General features: G+C 37.4%; 2 pseudogenes; both read left to right on the top strand.

Annotated features, from left to right (window-relative positions):
• Positions 1-6,247: 6,247 nt before the first annotated feature.
• LOC136067109 (uncharacterized) lies at positions 6,248-15,211 on the top strand (annotated as a pseudogene).
• Positions 15,212-16,764: 1,553 nt separating this feature from the next.
• Positions 16,765-17,939, top strand: LOC111991895 (protein transport protein Sec61 subunit alpha-like; annotated as a pseudogene).
• Positions 17,940-23,480: the final 5,541 nt, after the last annotated feature.

Below are 23,480 nucleotides of genomic sequence, written 5' to 3'. Positions count from 1 at the left end.
TTATAAAGCCTACGTTTGATAATAGCAATCTAATGAATATTAAGCAAAAAAATATTAGCAGTAATGGTAAGTTCGCAAGATGAGTAATTTGCGTATGTGTTTATTTATAAAATCGTAATATTTAAATTCCAACTTTAAAAGGAGGTATTCTCTCACTTGCGTAATACTCCAAAAGAACTAGATTAATATAACAATTGGGACTCCTTGTATCACTTATTGAGATTAATTGTCATCTTGTCAACATCAACTTGCAAACATTATTAGATTACCAAGTCACATCCCGAGGATGTTCTTATTTCCAGATTCAAGTTGGTCTTTCATTCTCCACCTTGAATTTCGAGGGAAGTCGTTAGTGTATAAGCCCAACAAATTTTAAGCCCATTATACTGTTGTCTTATTACTTGTATACCTATACAAAAAAGGAAGACACAAACACAGTTTTACACAGATAATTTATATATTATTAAAAGCTGAAGCGCAGCTTTTAATGTTGCTACTTTCACATTGCGCCACATCAGCTGCCACGTCATTTTTTTTTTTTTTTTTTTCGTGGGATGCAGTTGCATCATCTCTCAAGGCAAAGAAGAGAATTGCTTGAAGAATTTGACAGTATAAGAATTAGTTGAAGAATTTGACGGCTTGAAAATATAAATTGAGTAAAATATTGTTACGGGTGACATGAAATTGCTTGGGATAAGTTAAAGATGGCAGCAACAACCTTAACTAATTAGAAGTCTTCTTAGATTTGGATGAGTATTAGTTGTTAGTTTTGAATAATATTACTCTGTTAGTTTTGTTATAAAGCCTACGTTTGATAATAGCAATCTAATGAATATTAAGCAGAAAAATATTAGCAGTAATGCTAAGTTCGCAAGATGAGTAATTTGTGTATGTGTTTATTTATAAAATCGTAATATTTAAATTCCAACTTTAAAAGGAGATATTCTTTCACTTGCGTAATACTCCAAAAGAACTAAATTAATATAACAATTGGGACTCCTTGTATCACTTATTGAGATTAATTGTCATCTTGTCAACATCAACTTGCAAACATTATTAGATTACCAAGTCACATCCCGAGGATGTTCTTATTTCCAGATTCAAGTTGGTCTTTCATTCTCCACCTTGAATTTCGAGGGAAGTCGTTAGTGTATAAGCCCAACAAATTTTAAGCCCATTATACTGTTGTCTTATTACTTGTATACCTATACAAAAAAGGAAGACACAAACACAGTTTTACACAGATAATTTATATATTATTAAAAGCTGAAGCGCAGCTTTTAATGTTGCTACTTTCACATTGCGCCACATCAGCTGCCACGTCATTTTTTTTTTTTTTTTTGTAATATAATTTTTCCTACAATATATATTACTAAAAGCTGAAGCGTAGTTTTTAATATTGTTACTCTCACATTGCGCTACATCGGCTGCCATGTCATTTTTTTTTAATATAATTTTTCCTACAATTTTAAAAAGGTTTTTACAATTTTCAACCCTATAAATCCCAGCCCTATAAATGCAGCCCACTACTTATTTATTTACTTCCACTATCACCCTATTATAAATCCAATCCACTACTTATTTATTTACTTCTACCACATCATTATCCTATTTCTTTCCAATTTTTCTCTAATTTTTTTAACATTTACTTTTTTTTTTTATAAATATTTTCACTTACTCCAACCTTTCTCCCTCCCTTACCTTTTCATCTCTCTCTTACCTTTTCATCTCCCCACTACCATCTACTTTAATATCACTTTTCATCTTTCCTTTCATCTTCTCTTATTTTGTCTCTTCTTATTTACACCATTTCACTATAAATTTGTCAATCTCTTCCATTCTCTGCATAAATTTTTCTCATAAAAAAAGGTTATTTCTCTCTCTCTCTCTCTCTCTCTCTCTCTCTCTCTCTCTCTTTGTGTGTGTGTGTGTATGTTGATTTTTTTATTTTACTTGCATCTCTACTTTAGGTTTATAATTCTTAACTAATTTTCATAACTTTTTGGAATCAACGTTTGGTCTGTATGATGTCATTGATAAATCTTTGTTGTAGAAAGGATATGATGGTGAAATACTTCAGTTCCCTAGGATTTCTTGTAGCTGTGTTCAGCCTTGTACCTATAGAAGGCCAATGTAGTTGTGTTTAGAGAGATGACCTCGCCGTTAAAGAAGATTTTAAGGTATTAATGCAACCTAAATTTGCCGTAGCTATCATTGAAGAGGTTGTAATTGTTATGGTTCATAGCAACTGACGATGCTTGAAGTGTGCATGAAATTAAAGGCTATAGGGGAGAGATGGCCTCACTATTAAAGATTATTTTAAGTTACTAATGCAACCTGAAATTGCCTCTGCTATCATTGAAGAAGACCTAATTATTACGGTTCATACCAACTGACCATGAATCATGTATATATCATGTATATGTTGTAAATGAAATACTAATATCACGCATATACTCTTGCAATTCTGCACAATTAATCTCTTTGTTTATGTGTTTCAGTGTTTTTTGAATATAAAGGATGTCAACAATATTGATCTTATGAGAAAAGTTACATAAAATATTGAGATTTTTTTTTTTATATTACAATCTACTAAAAATGCTTTTCAAATATTTAAAACCTTTCTATTTTTTATATTACTGACGTGTTTAACAAAAAAATATAAATAGATTATTGACTTTATACATTCATCTTTGGTGGTTTAACATTATATATAATTTTACCTTTACATATTTGTCTACTTTAATTTAGATGTTTATAACTAAATAATATTATCAATGAAGAATAAAAAAAACCAAAAATAATGTCTATACATATCTATACTATATATAATAATGGAGTTTTGTAATAAATTTTATAAAGTTCTTTATGCACTACATCTTTAGCATCTTTTATTTATTTATTTATTTATTTGCAACTTACTTTGTTCAACTTTTCATCTTCTTCAATTATTGTCTTTTTAGTTCAATATTTCATCCCCTCCAATAATTTTATTTTTTAAAATTTTCATTTGATTTTCTTTAGATTTTAAAAAAATTTCCATTATATCTTCCTAAATTCAATAGTTTCACTTCATCCAACCTTTCATCTACTTCCACCCTTTCTCTTCCATCTTAATTTTCATATAAATTTCTTCTTAATTACTTCATTTACATCTCTCTCTCCTATTTTTTCCAAGTTATCCATGACAAAAAGGTCAATACTCTCTCTCTTTCTCCAATTTTGTTTCTCTTTTGGTTGATTTTTTTTTTTATTGTTTCAACCACTTTTTTTTCTACTAATTGTTCTTTCTGTTATTGCTGTATTATTCTTATTATTTATTTATTTCCATCTCATTACTAGAAAAAAAAAATGTAATTCAATTTTGGGATTTCGTGATGAATGAGTTTGAGTTTTCATGGTCTCAAAACTATTCAAATATGTTTTTTTCTTTTTCAAAATTGATTTGAATTGAGCATTTGATCATGTTTGTATGTTTGTTATAAATTGCTTTATGGTTGCCCTTCTCTAGATTGCAGGAATGTTACTTTCAATATGTTTGCCATAATGTTTTTCTGTCTGATAATTAACTTCAATGTGATATTTTCCGTTTTGGTATTTATTTTATAGTAAGTGTGTTATTCATTTTTATCAAAGATAAATCGTTATTGTTCTCCTTTTCCTATCGTTTTATATGTTGACCTAAATTTCATTTTTATCTTTGCTTTGTTTGTCAATTTCTTGACAGATATCAACTGTAGGGTCAGTTTTCTTGTAGCCTAAGCCCAAAAGAGATTGGTTATAGGCCCAACGAACCCAGAACAATAAATTTGTAGAGAGTGGGTTGAAGGTTTAGGCGCTGACCGGCGTCTTAGAAGCATGAACATCCTTTCCCTTTATTGAAGAAACACTTGGAACAATTTACAACTAGGGGATACTCTTCGGCCCATGGCCGAGGAGGCTTTTTTCCTCCTTTCACCCCCCCTATTACATTTTGCTTGTCTCTCTTATATATTACTCTCTTTCTCTTTCTGTTGATCATTCATTGGCCTCTCCTCTGGCCGCCTGTCCCATCAGAGGTCGTATCCGTACTCAAGTGGTTCACCCTGATCAATGTAGCCCTGCCCGGGGGTTGCATCCCCATTAATGTGGCCAGAAGGGTTAGGTAAACGAATTAAGTGCTGAGGTGACAACTGGCTCTGGGTCTGTCCCCCCTCCCTTGTAGTTATCCTTAGTATGCCGAGGACGAGGGGATCCTCGACGCGGAGCCAAAGAAGGGTTTGCTCCCCAAATTGGCCTTGGGTAGTCATCCCTCCTCGGACTGGGCCATTTGGGCCTGGCTTGGAGTGGGCCGTGGCTGTACGATTTTCTGGCCCCACAATAGCCCCTCAAAATCTTGCTGCAAGCATCCTTGGGCGGGGAGGAGGATTTTGACATCCTCGGCCTCATCCCCTCCCCACCCCTCGTTAGCGCTGGGGCCCATTCACCTGCCAAGGGCACGTCGCTAACGCTTCAGAGCACGTAACGTGTCCATCATTAAATCCATGCGGCTCTGTGCTCCCCACGTCCAAGGAGGAGTTATCCATCCAACGGTGGAGATTCGTCTGTCATTCATGAGCGGGAAAACCCGCATGGCTCCTCGATTTAGGGTATAAATACCTGTACGAACCGCTTCTTCCTGTTCCTCATTTGTAATCGAGGATATTCATGCGCCTTTCCCGAGTTCAGACACCCCCTTACTAGCACCTCCAGCACAAAAGCCTGTCCGATGAGCCCTTTCTCTTTCCTGTAAGTCGCTCTCTCTTTGGCCCCTCTTTCTCGTTACCCTTTTTTCTGCTTCGCCTGTTCTTTCTTAGTTCTTTTAGGTGTCTACTGGGATGGGTAGGTTTAAGAAATACGTTGATACTGAGGAGGCGATGGAGAAATTCATCACCGACTATAAAATTCCCGGCAATGTGAATCTGAGACATTGTGAGGATGGGGAGTGGCGCATATACAGGCAGGAGGGCGAGGTGGTAATTCCCGTAGTCGCCTTCCTTGAAGGGGGGATGACGATCCCCATGGGGCCGGTGATGAGGGATTACCTCATGCACTTTCGGTTGGCCCCCACCCAGTGTAGGATAAATGTCTTTAGGATTCTGGGCTGTGTGGACGCCCTGAACGAGAAGATGGGGCTGAGGTTGACCCACCATGACGTGAACTGGTGTTACAATCTTCAGCTTCTTAAGGGCCATTCGTATTACCTGAAAACGAGGGACGACAGGGTGCGGCTCATTCAGTGCCTCCCCGAGTCCAGCAAGGGGTTCTATGAGGATTTCCTCATTGTGTCGGGAGAGTGGCATGATGGCCTTCACTGCCCAACAACAGAGGGCACACCAGGTGGGGCAGTGGGAGACAGATAGGTTTTCAAGCTCTCGTCTCTTTTCTTCACCCCCCTTTCTTTTTTACTAACGTCCTGGTACTTTCTGTTTGCAGACCCGCACGCCTTCTAGCGTCACTTCCATCTGATCAACCGGGATACTTGCAAAAGGTGTTGAGGGCGCCAGTGTACGTAAACGAGGACGACAACCAGGTTAGGGCCGCCTACATAATTTTGGGTTATACACCTACCCAGAAATCGTTCCCGGTTCCGAAGCACGTCATCCTCGCCAACGATCCTCGGCTCCAGAGGATTACAGTGACCGAGGACGGATTTTCGTTTCCCGAGGGGCCCTCCGACCAGGAAATTGTCACATTAGCCATCCCCTCCTCTTCCCAACTGTTTGCCGAGGCTGCCGAGGGAGCTCCAGAAGGGGAAGGGGACGCGTTTGAAGTTTTCGCTCATCTTGATCAGTCCGAGGATCCTCACGGGGACTTAGGTGATCCCAATTTGAGCGAAGCAGACCTCCTTGTTTCAGAAACCCCTCCTCGGCCGTCAATGGGTTACAAGAGGAAACCCACCACCAAGTTGTTGGACCTGCTTGAAAGCCAGCCGGGGGAGTCCCAACAGAAAACTCCTACTCCTCCTTTGAAGGCTAAGTCGACTTCCGCTCGGCAGAAGCTTCCTCCTTCTCCTTCTCAGACGCGCTCGCCCTCTGGGTCCGTGCCTGCTGGTCCTAAGAAGAAGAAGGATAAGGGCAAAAGGATCGTGGGGGATAGGACGGTGTCCTCACAGGAAGAGGACACTGCTCTGCGGCTATCTAAGCAGCTTAAGATAGGCGGAAGGAGTTCGGATAGGCAGGTTGCCAACACCACCTCGTCTGGGGCTGACGCCTAGCTCCTAGCCCCGATGCTCTGCGGGGAGCCATTGAGGGATAACGCCTCTCTTAGAGATTTCAACGAAGGCGAGGGTACGCGCGTGGCACACGCATTGGAGAGGAGCCTGCTGCTCCCAGCGGACATGGCTGAGCTTGACTCATTGACGAGCGAGCAGGTCTTCCTCAGCCTTAAGCGATATGTGGGGATGGTAAGGGCTATAACCTCAATTCTTTTCCCACTCTTTTCCTCTTATGAGGCTCATCGCACATTGGTCATTTTGACAGGCCGTCCAAGCTATCTTTGCGTTGGAGGGGGTGACAAACGACCATAAGGAGGTCCTTAAAAAGGAGCGCGACTGGCGATACCAGGCCACCAATACTCTGAAAAATTCCGAAGCTGACCTCGTCAAGGCTTGACAGGCTCTGAAGGAGGTGACCAGTGAGCGGGATAATACGCTGTCTAGTCTTAAGGGCGCCCAGACCCAGGCCACGGAGCAGACGGGGCGCCTACGTGAGGCGGAGGAGCAACTGCGGATCGCAAGGGATCTGATTACTGACCTGCGGGCTGACGTGGCTAAGGCTGAGGGGAATCAAAGGGCAGCGGAGTGGGCCAGGGACCAGGCCCTGCGAGCCAAGGACGAGGCTGATCATGGCAAGGAGATGGCCGAGCGTGCCAAGGAGGAGGCCGAAGCCGCAGCCTACGCTGATGGGGTGGCTGCAGTAGAGGCCGACTACAAGGCTCAAGTCCCGGGAGTGTGTAGGCGATATTGTTTCCAGGTCTGGGCTGAGGCCTTCAAACAAGCTGGGGTGGAGGCTGCGTCCGATCTGTGGAAGGCGGAGAACGTGTATTATCCCCCCGCTATCCGTGAGGCCGCCCTTGAGGACCCTGAGGTTGGGGAGATTACTGAAGAAGTGCGAGCAGCCGAACTGGGGGAGCATTCGAGTGAGGAGATGCCCCCAGAGATAGTGGAGATCCCTTCCGATGATCCAGCCCCCACCATTGAGGAAACAGCTGCTCTTGCCGTACCCCCGCAGACTATCCCCTCAGGCCAGGGCTCGGAGGGTTCAGGGGCTGCCTCTGTCTAGCCGGAGCAAGAGGAGTAGGCTCCTCGGCGTCTCGGCTCGTCCTGCTTTCACGTTGTCATTTTATTATGTTATACTTCTCTTCTATGTACTGTGGCTCTTGCCATGCAATTTTTACGAACTCATCGTTGTAATGCAAATTTGATTTCCCTTCATTTGAGTTGTTTATTTGTGTACGCCCTGCCTGCTTTTCCTTTCTTCCCTAGATCTGTATGACTTTAGCTTGAATTGCATGTCGGTCAATTGCGCCAGTAACGATGATAAGGAGAGAGAACGTGTGCATGGGCAGCTCTCTCGCGTCTCAAGGGCCCTATGGGGCTTGGCCCTCTCCTAACTTGGGATGTTTTGCAGTTGGCCTCCCTGTAGGCCTGAGTCCGAGGGCTACGCGACGCCTCTGTTCTGTTCGGCGCAATGGTCTGATTGAGCGGTTAGTTTTCCCAGAGGCCTGAATCCGAGGACCATGCAGGGCCTTGGTTCTGTCTAACGCTTTCATGTCTCTGTAAGTATCTAGTTTCCCCATAGGTTTGAGTCCGAGGACCATGCAATACCTTGGTTCTGTCTAGTACCCAGGTATAGAGGAGCGAGTAGTTTTCCCACAGGCTTGAGTCCGAGGACCATGCAGTGCCTTGGTTCTGTCTAACGCTTTCATTTCTCTGTAAGTATCTAGTTTCCCTACAAGTTTGAGTCCGAGGACCATGCAATACCTTGGTTCTGTCTAGTACCCAGGTATAGAGGAGCGAGTAGTTTCCCCATAGGCCTGAGTCCGAGGACCATGCAGTGCCTTGGTTCTGTCTAACGCTGGTTCTGTCTAGTACCCAGGTATAGAGGAGCGAGTAGTTTCCCCATAGGCCTGAGTCCGAGGACCATGCAGTGCCTTGGTTCTGTCTAACGCTTTCATTTTTCTGTAAGTATCTAGTTTCCTCATAGGTTTGAGTCTGAAGACCATGCAATACCTTGGTTCTGTCTAGTACCCAGGTATAGAGGAGCGAGTAGTTTTCCCACAGGCCTGAGTCCGAGGACCATGCAGTGCCTTGGTTCTGTCTAACGCTTTCATTTCTCTGTAAGTATTAAGTTTCTCTATAGGTTTGAGTCCAAAGACCATGCAATACCTTGGTTCTGTCTAGTACTCAGGTATAGAGGAGCGAGTAGTTTTCCCACAGGCCTAAGTCCGAGGACCATGTAGTGCCTTGGTTCTGTCTAACGCTTTCATTTCTCTGTAAGTATCCAGTTTCCCCATAGGTTTAAGTCCGAGGACCATGCAATACCTTGGTTCTGTCTAGTACCCAGGTATAGAGGAGCGAGTAGTTTTTCCCACAGGCCTGAGTCCGAGGACCATGTAGTGCCTTAGTTCTGTCTAACGCTTTCATTTTTCTGTAAGTATCTAATTTCCCCATAGGTTTGAGTCCGAAGACCATGCAATACCTTGGTTCTGTCTAATACCTAGGTATAGAGGAGCGAGAAGTTTTTCCACAGGCCTGAGTCCGAGGACCATGCAGTGCCTTGGTTCTGTCTAACGCTTTCGTTTCTCTGTAAGTATCTAGTTTCCCCATAGGTTTGAGTCCGAGGACCATGCAATACCTTGGTTCTGTCTAGTACTCAGGTATAGAGGAGCGAGTAGTTTTCCCACAGGCCTGAGTCTGAGGACCATGCAGTGCCTTGGTTCTGTCTAACGCTTTCATTTCTCTGTAAGTATCTGGTTTCCCCATAGGTTTGAGTCCGAAGACCATGCAATACCTTGGTTCTGTCTAGTACCCAAGTATAGAGGAGCGAGTAGTTTTCCCACAGGCCTGAGTCCGAGGACCATATAGTGCCTTGGTTCTGTCTAACGCTTTCATTTCTCTGTAAGTATCTGGTTTCCCCATAGGTTTGAGTCCGAAGACCATGCAATACCTTGGTTCTGTCTAGTACCCAGGCATAGAGGAGCGAGTAGTTTCCCCATAGGCCTGAGTCCGAGGACCATGCAGTGCCTTGGTTCTATCTAACGCTTTCATTTTTCTGTAAGCAGGGGTTTGTCTTCGGATTGCTCTACTGGAGATGACTCTTCCTTGAGTCGAATTTTGATCTTACACATGGCGTTGATCTCGCCTCCAGCTCGAGCCCTCATTTCCTCACTTACAAAGCGTCCCTTGGCCGTTCGTGTTCCGCGCTTAACGTTTCGGTACGCGAGACGCACCCTCATTAATGTCCTCGTGAATTAACACGAATCCAACGGTCTACGGCCCCCTTGGAATTTGGTGGCCTCATAACTAGCACTGTTGACAACTTTCTCTTCGAATTCTGCGTGAATTAATTCTCACCAACATTTATCCCCTATATAAGACTTTTCGGGGGGAAGGTTTCTTCACACACCATGAACCTCCCAACACAAACAAAAAGAACACACCTCTTCAGCTCCCCCAGCCCCTTTAATAACCTCGCTGGAATTGTGACTGGAGTCAGTAGATATGGGGCAGCTTTGGGCGGGTTTGAGGACATCCGTGCCAAGAGCCATTGTGGTCGCAGCCCCCACTGGGCTTCCGGTGCGGCAGAGTTTAGGCGTAACCCCGATGGTGCCATGCATGGTGGCTCGGCGGGATGTCGTTAGAGTACCTAATGTCTCTCCTCGGAGCGCCCCCCCGACGGAGGAGATGTGTGAATTCACGTCATGGCCGGTGCCCGAGTGTTGCCGTCTCCAACGGCCAACACTCGTGAGGGCTGGAGAGAATAAAGGGAACATCATGAGGGAGGGTGTCCCAGTGCGCCTGCATCTGCTCCTCACTTTGTTCAAGCTCTGCCGCTCCTAGAAAGGAGTTGTTGGTGGCCTTGAAACAAGCTGGCCCTCCCCCTTCCCTGCTTTTAATGTCAAGTTCTCCCATTCTCTTGATGCTAATAAAAGCACGGGTTGACACTTCCCTCTAGCTAGTTTTAGGGCGGGTCTACCTGGGCCTCTGATTGTAGGACTAGCTGGTAGGAATAGTTGTGAAGCACGCCTGCCTGAGCCTCTGATTGTAATCTGTAACTTTTCTTTTTTATGAAATAATATCGAGCTCTTTTTCTTTGCTGTTGAATCATCTGTCTCAATTTTTTTTTTTTTTTGATCACCATCAATCTTTCATAGAATGATTATTTTGAACCGTCGCCTGTTGTGCCGGCAGGCGCACTAATCCTCCCCACAAACGGCGCCAATTGTAGGGTCAGTTTTCTTGTAGCCTAAGCCCAAAAGAGATTGGTTATAGGCCCAACGAACCCAGAACAATAAATTTGTAGAGAGTGGGTTGAAGGTTTAGGCGCTGACCGGCGTCATAAAAGCATGAACATCCTTTCCCTTTATTGAAGAAACACTTGGAACAATTTACAACTAGGGGATACTCTTCGGCCCATGGCCGAGGAGGCTTTTTTCCTCCTTTCACCCCCCCTATTACATTTTGCTTGTCTCTCTTATATATTACTCTCTTCCTCTTTCTGTTGATCATTCATTGGCCTCTCCTCTGGCCGCCTGTCCCATCAGAGGTCGTATCCGTGCTCAAGTGGTTCACCCTGATCGATGTAGCCCTGCCCGGGGGTTGCATCCCCATTAATGCGGCCAGAAGGGTTAGGTGAACGTATTAAGTGCTGAGATGACAACTGGCTCTAGGTCTGTTCGCCCTCCCCTATAGTTATCCTTAGTATGCCGAGGACGAGGGGATCCTCGACGCGAAGCCAAAGAAGGGTTTGCTCCCCAAATTGGCCTTGGGTAGTCATCCCTCCTCGGACTGGGCCATTTGGGCTTGGCTTGGAGTGGGCCGTGGCTGTACGATTTCCTGGCCCCACATCAACAATTAAGCCTTGCAATCACTGGAAGCTTTTTATTCTATTGAACTTCATATCAATCAATTGGTAATTATTTTTTTTCTTAGAACCTTTTGAAGGAAAGGGGAATAAATTTGTTGTTTTTCTTAGGTGGTGTTTGATAATTTGCTTTTTATGGTTCAACACACATTAGCTATATAAGATTTCTCTTTCCTTATATTAATAATTTGTTGTTTATTATTTAATTGGACTGTTTGGTGTCCCAGAAGTTGTGGGCCAATGGAAGAGAAAACAAAGTACAGTTTGAAGCTTAAATTTTTTTTTGTTGTACAGAACTTGGGGTGTAACAATTTAAATCTTTTTAACTTAACTTTTTTAAATGAAACTCTAATTCTTCAAAGCACACCAGTTTAAGTAGATTGTTGTGTTGTGGTTGGAATTTTTGTGTTTTGAACCTTAGTTGGCCTATTTGGTTGATGAACAACTTTGGGATTGTTCAGATTTTGAGAAATTGTTTGGGATTTTAGGAGTGAGGAAATTCAAAAAACTGAATTCTTTTAAAATTCCATTAGTATCTAGCTTTAAGCTAATTGTTATGCGAATGGAGAAACTAATTGGTTTTTAATTCTTGAATATCTATCTATAATATTGTGTACATGAACAACAGTTGGGTTTTTAGTTTTAGATTTTGGATTATGCTACTTTCTTTCAACTACTTGATTTTCTTTTTGGAATTGTCTCCTATTGAAGGTCTAGAATATTGTGTACATGAGTTTTAGACAAAACCTAACAATACTCCTATACTTAAGTTTTAAATTTCATATTTTTCTATTTCTTTCCTTATTAACATAATATGATATAGCTGATGTGATGCAATGAAGGTAGGAGCAACTGCTATTTTTGGTGCATAGCAGCTGATACATTATGATAATTTCCCATAGCCATTTAAACTTCATGACTTGGAATGCTAATAGCCATCTTCTCTGAGGCAAAAACAATTGGTCGAGTTCAATAAGTTTGCCACTAACTTTGACCACAACATCATGATAATATAAGTGACTCACACACTTACAATTCGTATATGCACTATCTTGATTCTTTGTGGAAATTCAAAACATTGATAAAATAAATGAAATGGCAAGTGCGTGATCTGTATATAGACACGTTGATGAATGTGTGTAGTGGACATGAATAGAATCGATGGCATGTGTTTGACAATTTGGTCTTTGATAGAAATTAGTATAAGTGAGGGTCTATTAAATTTTTACCTCTTTATCTCCCCACTATTCTCTACTTGATTGTATTTATCTTCTCACTACTCTCTACTTTAAAGTCATACTTCCTTCATCATTTTCTCTGTATTATATTTTGACTCTTCTTCTCCCCATTTTATTTTGTATAAATTTGATATCATTTCTTCCATTCAATCCATATTTTCCCCACACAAAAAATTGTAAATACTCTCTCTCTCCCTCTCTTGTGGATTTTTGCTCTTTCTTATAATTCTGATTAAGGTTGATGGTTTTTTATATTTAAATATGTGTTTTGGTTTTTTATTTTTTATTTTTTTTATTTTTTATTTATTTCCCATTACAAAGTCTTCTCTCTCCCTTTTAAAGCTTTGGTTGAATTTTGATTTGGGTTAATACTTAGTTTTTTAGAAATAGGATTTTGAGTTTATGTCAAAACACATTCTACATGGCTATGAATTTGAATATACTTACCAATTTTGAGTAATAAATTATATAAAGTATGTCTTTTATTCCTTTTGTTTCATTTTAATTTTTGTTAAGATAACATTGTAATTTTGTGATGAATTTTTATTATTATGATAATCTCATTATTCCTTAAGAGATGAGAAATTTGAATAATAAATTTGAAACTTATAAAGTTTAGTTGTATATCAAATATAACACACTACAACAGAAGTTATAAAAATATAGTTCATCTTAAAAAGATATTAGTCAAACATACAAAATATAATAGTATGATATATTTGTACTTTGTAGCTATAAAAAGATGAAAAATACTTGTAAAATTTTTTTAAAAAATAATATTTGAAATAATTGTTAATTTTTATATATTACACCCCATTACAAAATATTTATATATTCCCACGTATCGCGTAGGTCTGCGGCTAGTTTGTTATAAATTCTAACAAAATTCAATCCAATCCAAAATGCCAACAGAGTTGTTGCCTTGTCGACATTCTCAGTTGGCATTGGAGATTACGTATAATTGACGAAGTGGATAAAGAGTTGGAGGTGAGTTAATATGAAGCGTGTCTGTGAAGGGGTGGAGACATTGTGGTGGTAGTCACAGTGTTGCAGAGGTGGAGCCGTAAAGGTTGGAGGTTGGAAGTTGGTCCGGTGAAATTTTGGTAACACAATAAATGCTAATGTCAACACTGCGCATGCAAGCATTTATGGCTACAATTATCAAATATTTGATGGATTGCAATCAATAGAAAATACTGCATTCCTTTGAATACATCATCTCAGCCATCATGAAAAAAATTTAGGTAATTGCAATTTGCAAAACATAGTGAAATAGTACTCTTTCTTTTCACATTTATGGTTAACCTTACCGTACACGAGAGTATCTAAAAATTACTTGTCATTAAAGTCCTACTACTTGCTTCAATTATTCTCTCCCTATGACATACAGTATACTATATATATACTTCGTAGCTAAAGGTTGCATAGGAATCAACTTATTGGGTGAGTTAATTGAATATTCATTCTTCTGCAGTTCATGACATTCATGTACAAATTGGAACCAATTCTTTTATGGGCTTTATTTTATTTTATTTTTTTAATTAATGAATAAAGAAAATAAGTGCATAGGACTTACAAGAAGATTAGTACGATCAATTACTTATCTTATTGATCGGTTTAACTATGAATTGGAGCTTAGATTGATCGGTCCATATTAAAAATAAGTGCATAGGGCGGTTCATTCCACTTCCAATGGCAATGGCAATGCCTTTCTATATAGGATAATATTTTGCCATTGATATGTGTCTTGGAAGCTTAATATTGTTCGTGTGGGAAAAAATAAACTAGGCCAAGGCAGATGCTCTAGCTCCTGCGGTAGCTTCTGGTTTAATATGTGGGGATGGGATATGGACTTTGCCTGCTTCTATTTTCGCTCTGGCTGGGGTTAAGCCACCAATTTGTATGAAGTTTCTGTCAAGAGGGAATAATCTCAATATTAAAGTTATTCTTGCTTCGAACAGAGGGACTGTCATGGAACTTGGAATCACCCCAATTGTCACTTCTGGACTCGTCATGCAACTCCTTGCTGGCTCCAAGATCACTGAAGTCGACAATAATGTGCGTGAGGATCGCGCACTCTTGTAAGAAAAGTTTCTTTCTTTCTTTCTTTCTTTTTTTGGTTTGTTGTTTTTGCTGCTTAATTATGATCATGACCATGACTTTCCCTCCAGGAATGGTGCTCAGAAGTTACTTGGCATACTGATTGCTGTGGGTGAGGCTGTTGCCTATGTTCTCTCCGGCAGGTATGGTAGTGTTGGCCAACTTGGAGTTGGAAATGCCATTCTAATTATCATTCATGTCTGACTTTGCTGGTATCATTGTCATATGTTTAGATGAACTTCTTCAGAAAGGATACGGTCGGTCTAGGCTCTGGAATTTCACTTTTCATAGCAACCAATATCTGGTGACTATTCATTCTGCTCCCCTTTTATATAAAATTAATGTATTTTCTGATGATTTTGAAGAAGAAGAAGTATATATTTTTGCAGTGAAAATATTAGCTGGAAAGCATTTAGTCCCACCACTATTAACAGTGGACGAGGAGCTGAATTTGAGGGTGCTGCTATTGCCATATTCCATCTCCTGATAACTCGAACCGACAAGGTTCGGGCTCTCCGGGAGGCTTTTTATCGCCAGAATCTTCCAAATGTCACAAACCTGCTTGCTACGGTCTTGGTCTTCCTAATTGTAATCTATTTCCAAGGTTTCCGTGTGGTTTTGCCTGTGAGGTCAAAGAATGCACGTGGTCAGCAGGGTTCATATCCAATCAAGCTCTTCTATACCTCCAACATGCCCATTATTCTACATTCTGCACTTGTATCCAATTTTGAAAGGGATATATACTCTCATATGTACGAGATGGTATAACATGAGATAGGTAGGACCTTCTAAACTTCGTGGGATGCAGTTGCATCATCTCTCAAGGCAAAGAAGAGAATTGCTTGAAGAATTTGACAGTATAAGAATTAGTTGAAGAATTTGACGGCTTGAAAATATAAATTGAGTAAAATATTGTTACGGGTGACATGAAATTGCTTGGGATAAGTTAAAGATGGCAGCAACAACCTTAACTAATTAGAAGTCTTCTTAGATTTGGATGAGTATTAGTTGTTAGTTTTGAATAATATTACTCTGTTAGTTTTGTTATAAAGCCTACGTTTGATAATAGCAATCTAATGAATATTAAGCAAAAAAATATTAGCAGTAATGGTAAGTTCGCAAGATGAGTAATTTGCGTATGTGTTTATTTATAAAATCGTAATATTTAAATTCCAACTTTAAAAGGAGGTATTCTCTCACTTGCGTAATACTCCAAAAGAACTAGATTAATATAACAATTGGGACTCCTTGTATCACTTATTGAGATTAATTGTCATCTTGTCAACATCAACTTGCAAACATTATTAGATTACCAAGTCACATCCCGAGGATGTTCTTATTTCCAAATTCAAGTTGGTCTTTCATTCTCCACCTTGAATTTCGCGGGGAGTCGTTAGTGTATAAGCCCAACAAATTTTAAGCCCATTATACTGTTGTCTTGTTACTTGTATACCTATACAAAAAAGGAAGACACAAACACAGTTTTACACAGATAATTTGTTATAAATTCTAACAAAATTCAATCCAATCCAAAATGCCAACAGAGTTGTTGCCTTGTTGACATTCTCAGTTGGCATTGGAGATTACGTATAATTGATGAAGTGGATAAAGAGTTGGAGGTGAGTTAATATGAAGCGTGTCTGTGAAGGGGTGGAGACATTGTGGTGGTAGTCACAGTGTTGCAGAGGTGGAGCCGTAGAGGTTGGAGGTTGGAAGTTGGTCCGGTGAAATTTTGGTAACACAATAAATGCTAATGTCAACACTGCGCATGCAAGCATTTATGGCTACAATTATCAAATATTTGATGGATTACAATCAACAGAAAATACTGCATTCCTTTGAATACATCATCTAAGCCATCATGAAAAAAATTTAGGTAATTGCAATCCGCAAAACATAGTGAAATAGTACTCTTTCTTCTCACATTTATAGTTAACCTTACCGTACACGAAAGTACCTAAAAATTACTTGTCATTTAAGTCCTACTACTTGCTTCAATTATTCTCTCCCTATGACATACAGTATACTATATATATACTTCGTAGCTAAAGGTTGCATAGGAATCAACTTATTGGGTGAGTTAATTGAATATTCATTCTTCTGCAGTTCATGACATTCATGTACAAATTGGAACCAATTCTTTTATGGGCTTTATTTTATTTTTTTTTAATTAATGAATAAAGAAAATAAGTGCATAGGACTTACAAGAAGATTAGTACGATCAATTACTTATCTTATTGATCGGTTTAACTATGAATTGGAGCTTAGATTGATCGGTCCATATTAAAAATAAGTGCATAGGACGGTTCATTCCACTTCCAATGGCAATGGCAATGCCTTTCTATATAGGATAATATTTTGCCATTGATATGTGTCTTGGAAGCTTAATATTGTTCGTGTGGGAAAAAATAAACTAGGCCAAGGCAGATGCTCTAGCTCCTGCCGTAGCTTCTGGTTTAATATGTGGGGATGGGATATGGACTTTGCCTGCTTCTATTTTCGCTCTGGCTGGGGTTAAGCCTCCAATTTGTATGAAGTTTCTGTCAAGAGGGAATAATCTCAATATTAAAGTTATTCTTGCTTCGAACAGAGGGACTGTCATGGAACTTGGAATCACCCCAATTGTCACTTCTGGACTCGTCATGCAACTCCTTGCTGGCTCCAAGATCACTGAAGTCGACAATAATGTGCGTGAGGATCGCGCACTCTTGTAAGAAAAGTTTCTTTCTTTCTTTCTTTTTTGGTTTGTTGTTTTTGCTGCTTAATTATGATCATGATCATGACTTTCCCTCCAGGAATGGTGCTCAGAAGTTACTTGGCATACTGATTGCTGTGGGTGAGGCTGTTGCCTATGTTCTCTCCGGCATGTATGGTAGGGTTAGCCAACTTGGAGTTGGAAATGCCATTCTAATTGTCATTCAGCTCTGCTTTGCTGGTATCATTGTCATATGTTTAGATGAACTTCTTCAGAAAGGATATGGTCCGTCTAGGCTCTGGAATTTCACTTTTCATAGCAACCAATATCTGGTGACTATTCATTCTGCTCTCCTCTTATATAAAATTAATGTATTTTCTGATGATTTTGAAGAAGAAGAAGTATATATTTTTGCAGTGAAAATATTATCTGGAAAGCATTTAGTCCCACCACTATTAACAGTGGACGAGGAGCTGAATTTGAGGGTGCTGCTATTGCCATATTCCATCTCCTGATAACTCGAACCGACAAGGTTCGGGCTCTCCGGGAGGCTTTTTATCGCCAGAATCTTCCAAATGTCACAAACCTGCTTGCTACGGTCTTGGTCTAATCTATTTCCAAGGTTTCCGTGTGGTTTTGCCTGTGAGGTCAAAGAATGCACGTGGTCAGCAGGGTTCATATCCAATCAAGCTCTTCTATACCTCCAACATGCCCATTATTCTACATTCTGCACTTGTATCCAATTTTGAAAGGGATATATACTCTCATATGTACGAGATGGTATAACATGAGATAGGTAGGACCTTCAAGAATTGGGAGAAGCCTGGGAACTTTGTTGGATTCGGATTTAGATTTAGGCTTAGATTTTCTGTTTTCAATAGCCCGGTCCCACATATTGTGTTTTGACTCTAAAATGGATCTCTTTGGCATCAAATTGAGCAATTTAGATCTTTATTGAAATTCCTTTTTTAGAGTATCAGCATAATGGATCTCCAAGCATATCCAATTGTTCTCTCTCCTTTCCTTTGCAAAATCACCAATGTATCAGCATAATGGAAATTTCCCTTTGAGATGCCAATTTTTCCTTTCATTTCTTTCATTTTTACGATATTCTTCAACTATTCCATGTCAATATTAATGGTTTGTGACTAATATATTTTTGGTGGGTTGGTTAGGATTTGGTTTGCCTGTGACAAGAAAGGGTGTTTTTCATTTATAAATCTCTACAAATCAAGTTCTAAAACGTTACGATATAAAATCCAAACACCCTAAACTTTAAGGGATAAGATTCAAATTCTGAAATTTCAAAGTGTAAAATCCAATCACCCCCAAACTTTAGGGCTCTAATTTGCAATTTACCCTTTTTATTTTGTAATTGTGTTTTATCCCTTCAATTTGTTTACATCTTACATTTTTAAGATAACCAAATGTAACTATGTAAAAAAGGAAAAAGAGGAAAATTGATGTATTTATTTATTCATTGTAAACATCATGGGCAATGGGTTGAATTGTAATGAATAGATATATATTATTTCTAATTAATAAACATCATGGATTGTGGTACTTCTTTTCTTCTTTTCTTTATGTTGATGTCTATAATTTCTCAAACATTGTAAATTTATTTGTCTCCATCCCCTTCTTACACTATATAACAAAGCATACCCAATTTTGGAATTGAAAATATGACTAGAGATTATGGTTTAGTTTAAATTCAGTTTTACTAGCAAATTTCGTTTATTACTTTTGACTATAATAGCTAAATATAATAGTATTAATGAACCCAATGAGTTAATGATAATTTTCTCATAAAATTTTTGAAAATGTACCGCGCATCAGACGGGATATCAGCTAATTTTCTAAATCAAAGAGGTTTTCCACAAGGATAATGACCTTTCAGTCTCTAGACTCTAGAGTCTAGAACTATACAACATGTGGTTTTTAATATTTTGAAAACTAAAGTCTATGTGATTCTAAAACGACGTCTACCAAATTAGTTTACTGGAAATTTCTACAATCTATGAAGTGACAATGTAATAGCTCAAATTGTGCTAATTTGAGTCGATTGAATTGTTTAAATGTGCATTGTGCATGTGTGTGTTGTGTCCCACATTGGATATTTATTAAATGGATATTGAGTTTATAAATAATCACATAGAACCCCAATTACATGTTAATTAATTTATTAAATGTATCTTGAGTTTATAAATAATCACGTAAAACTAATTTCCCCTAGCTTAAGCATTCCTACAAATACAATATTTAAATAAAATAATAATATTAAAAATTAAAAACTAGATGTGGTATACTTCTAGAGGCTAAAAGGTGATTATCATTCTTGTCACTTGACTTGTGGAACACCTGTGCTTCCTTCAATCAAGTAATAACAGAAATGAAAAAAAAAAAAAAAAAAAAATTTAATTCAATCCCAATTTTATTCATAAGCACACACAGCATTACATTCCAATCTTTTAGGCAGGAAGTGACTTTTATCTTATCTTCAATTTCATCATATGTATACACTCAAAAACAATATTTAGTTTAAGATTTCAAGTGATTATTTTAATTTTTTTTACTAAATTTAATTACATTGAATTTAATTATTATTAAAAATGACAATATTATTTGTATTGTATATACTATATAAAGTTATGTGTTTGAAATTAACCAAAATTCCTAAAGTATACCATTACATTTAAATAATTGTACCTAAATCCCAAAAAAAAAAAAAGTTTTTGCTTTAATATCAATAAAACAATTCAATGGTTATCAAAAAAAATAAAATAAAACAATTCAATGGCATTAAATGGCTGTAGGATGGCTAGATGCCAAAGTCTACTCCATTGATTAAAGTTTGATCATTACTACAATGACTTTTGCACACATTATTTTCAGCAATTTTCAATTTAGCATGAAATGGAGAATCTAATATCATTAGGGTGTTCTATTATCTATATTTTTATTTGGGGTTTTCAAGCTATTTAAGCCATAAATTTTAAAAATATTCACAGTCGGTAAAATTTAAAAACATTTACATTGGTTTGTGTAAAAATTATTGTCTATTTTAGCATAAAAACTTACTTTTTCTATTTGCACAACAACTTTTTCAAAGCTCCAATATCAGATTATGAATTTTACGCTACATTTTATTAAAATATTATATATTAATTTTTCTCTATTTTTTTTTCTTTGTCCCATATTCTCCCTTCCCCTCCGCTAAACAATGTCAATCATCATCAAACAATGTCAGTCAGTCATCACCAAACTTTAGGGGATAAAATTTAAATTCTGAAATTTCAAAGTGTAAAATTCAATCACTCCCAAACTTTAGGGCTCTAATTTGCAATTTACCCTTTTTTATTTTGTAATTGTGTTTTATCCCTTCAATTTGTTTACATCTTACATTTTTAAGATAACCAAATGTAACTATGTAAAAAAGGAAAAAGAGGAAAATTGATGTATTTATTTATTCATTGTCAACATCATGGGAAATGGGTTGAATTGTAATGAATAGATATATATTATTTCTAATTAATAAGCATCATGGATGGTGGTACTTCTTTTCTTCTTTTCTTTTATGTTGATGTCTATAATTTCTCAAACATTGTAAATTTATTTGTCTCCATCCCCTTCTTACACTATATAACAAAGCATACCCAATTTTGGAATTGAAAATATGACTAGAGACTATGGTTTAGTTTAAATTCAGTTTTACTAGCAAATTTCGTTTATTACTTTTGACTATAGTAGCTAAAATATAATAGTATTAATGAACCCAATGAGTTAACGATAATTTTCTTATAAATTTTTTGAAAATGTACTGCACATCAAGCGGGATATTAGCTAATTTTCTAAATCAACGAGGTTTTCCACAAGGATAACGACATTTCGGTCTCTAGACTTTGGAGTTTAGAACTATACAACATGTCGTTTTTAATATTTTGAAAATCAAAATCAATGTGATTCTAAAACGACGTCTACCGATTTAGTTGTTTAAATGTGCATTGTGTAAGTGTGTGTTGTGTCCCACATTAGATATTTATTAGATGGATCTTGAGTTTATAAATAATCACATAGAACCCCAATTATATATATATATATTTAATTTTCTAAATAAATGGATCTTGAGTTTATAGCTCTCCCCTAAATGCAAGTGATGCAATTGCCTAAAAGCCCCAAATTTTGACTAATAGGTTTTTTTTTTTTTTTTTTTTTTTCTATATAAAGATCCAACTAAAAAATAAAAATGCTAAAGTTATTATATAATTTTAGAACAAAGCTTTTACAATTGATATAGCAATGAATGTAATTAGTAAACTTCAACATCCTAATAAATAAATGTTTAAAATACTTTTTTTTTTATATAATCGCCTAACTATTTCTCAATGAATAGGAGTTCCATAATTCATAACCTCTCAGTCATAGCGCCTATAAAAAACAAAAATAACTCTCACGGCTGAAAAATATCTCTTTCTCTTTTTTATCAACAACCAAAGAAAAAAAAAATCGAAGGCAAAACAAATCAATCTCAAACCTTAGTATTTTTGTGTAGTCTTTTTTTTTCGCTTTCTTCAAGTTTGCCTCTAAAATGCTTTGCTTCTAACTTTTGAAGTCTTCTTTCGCATTTAAGAGAGTTGGATTCTATAAATTCATGTAGAAGGAAGCTGTTTGTTTAAGAATGTTTGCTTTATCCATGTAAAACAATCAGACATGACAATTCAATAATATGGAATAGATGTATGTTGCTGTAGAAGGATAGTACCCACTACCTTTCAACCTTTTTATGCTCTTTGATTTTGTCATTTGTTTTTATTTATTTAATGATTTAGGTCTGTTTCTCTATGTTTATATTTCATATAATTTTCTCATCAAAAAAAAATATTTCATATAATTTTATTTCTAAGAATATTAAATAAATAATTTTTTTAATATTTAAATATAAAAGGCCCACCAATTTTGATTTCTCCAAAAAGTATAGAGCCGGCCCTGCATTCTTGTCACTTGACTGGTGGAACACCTGTGCTTCCTTCAATCACGTAAAAAAAAAAGAAAAAGAAACTCTAAGTCAAATGGAAGGAAACTCTATCCAAAACAAAAATATAGCAATATTAGCATATGCATTACGCTCTCTGCTGCACTCACCAACGCATCTTGTCGTGGCCGGCGAAAATACCTATTTTATCCATAAGCGCAGACAGCATGACATTCCAATCTTTTAGCTAGGAAGTGACTTTTGCCTTTTCTTCAATTTCATCATATGTATACACTCAAAAACAATACTTAGTTTAAGTTTTTCAAGTGATTATTTTAACTTTTTTTTTACTAAATTTAAATATATTAAATTTAATTATTATTAAAAATGATAAATAATTTGTATTGTATATATAGTTATGTGTTTGAATTTAACCAAAATTCTTGAAGTATACCATTGCATTTAAATAATTGTACCTAAATCCAAAAAAAAAAAATTCTTGCTTTTATATCAATAAAACAATTCAATGGCATTAAATGGCTGTATGGTCGCTAGATGCCAAAGTCTACTCCGTTGATTAAAGTTTGATCATTACTACAATGACTTTTGCACACATTATCTTCTGCAATTTTCAATTTAGCATGAAATGGAGAAGCTAATATCATTAGAGTGTTCTATTATATATATTTCTATTTAATGGGTTTTCAAGTTATTTAAGCCGTAAACTTTAAAAATATTCACATCAATATGTGTAAAAATTATTGTCTATTTTAACATAAGAACTTATTTTTTCTATTTTATACCGAAACTTTTTCAAAGCTCCAACATTAAATTATGTATTCTATACTACATTTTATTAAAATATTATATTTTAATTTGTCTTTTTTTTCCCCCATACTCTCTCTTACCCTCCAAACAACGTCAGTCATCACCAAACAACATCAGCTAATGAATCCAACCAGAACAACCAAATCAATGATGCCCAATTGATAATCACAATATCAAACCCCATTTGTTTAGCTAACAAAACAAAAATTTCACAACAATAAATCAATCAAAAGTAAGGGTACTGAAATTGAAAATTAGACTTAGACTTATACAAATCTATCAACACACAAAGTCAAGGAGCACAACACCTTGAGGAGCAGATCAACGCCGCCCTAGTAGATACACAAACCCAAAAGCGAAAATCAAACCACTCGTCAAAGATCTAGTCTAGTTGGGGCTGCCAAGAAAAAATCAAACTTAGTTCCTAATTGAAGAAAGGCTGTGAAGGAGAAGATCAATTGAAAAAAAGAGTCACATAAAAAACTTTAGTATTAAAAAGAGAGAGAGACTCTTGTTGAAATCCAATAGTGGTGCTAAATAGCTAT

Source organism: Quercus suber, unplaced genomic scaffold, assembly GCF_002906115.3.
Source record: "Quercus suber isolate HL8 unplaced genomic scaffold, Cork oak 2.0 scaffold_58, whole genome shotgun sequence".
Taxonomy (NCBI): Eukaryota; Viridiplantae; Streptophyta; class Magnoliopsida; order Fagales; family Fagaceae; genus Quercus; species Quercus suber.
The sequence above is the reverse complement of the archived record's forward strand: the minus strand, read 5'-3'. Positions and strand labels throughout refer to the sequence as shown.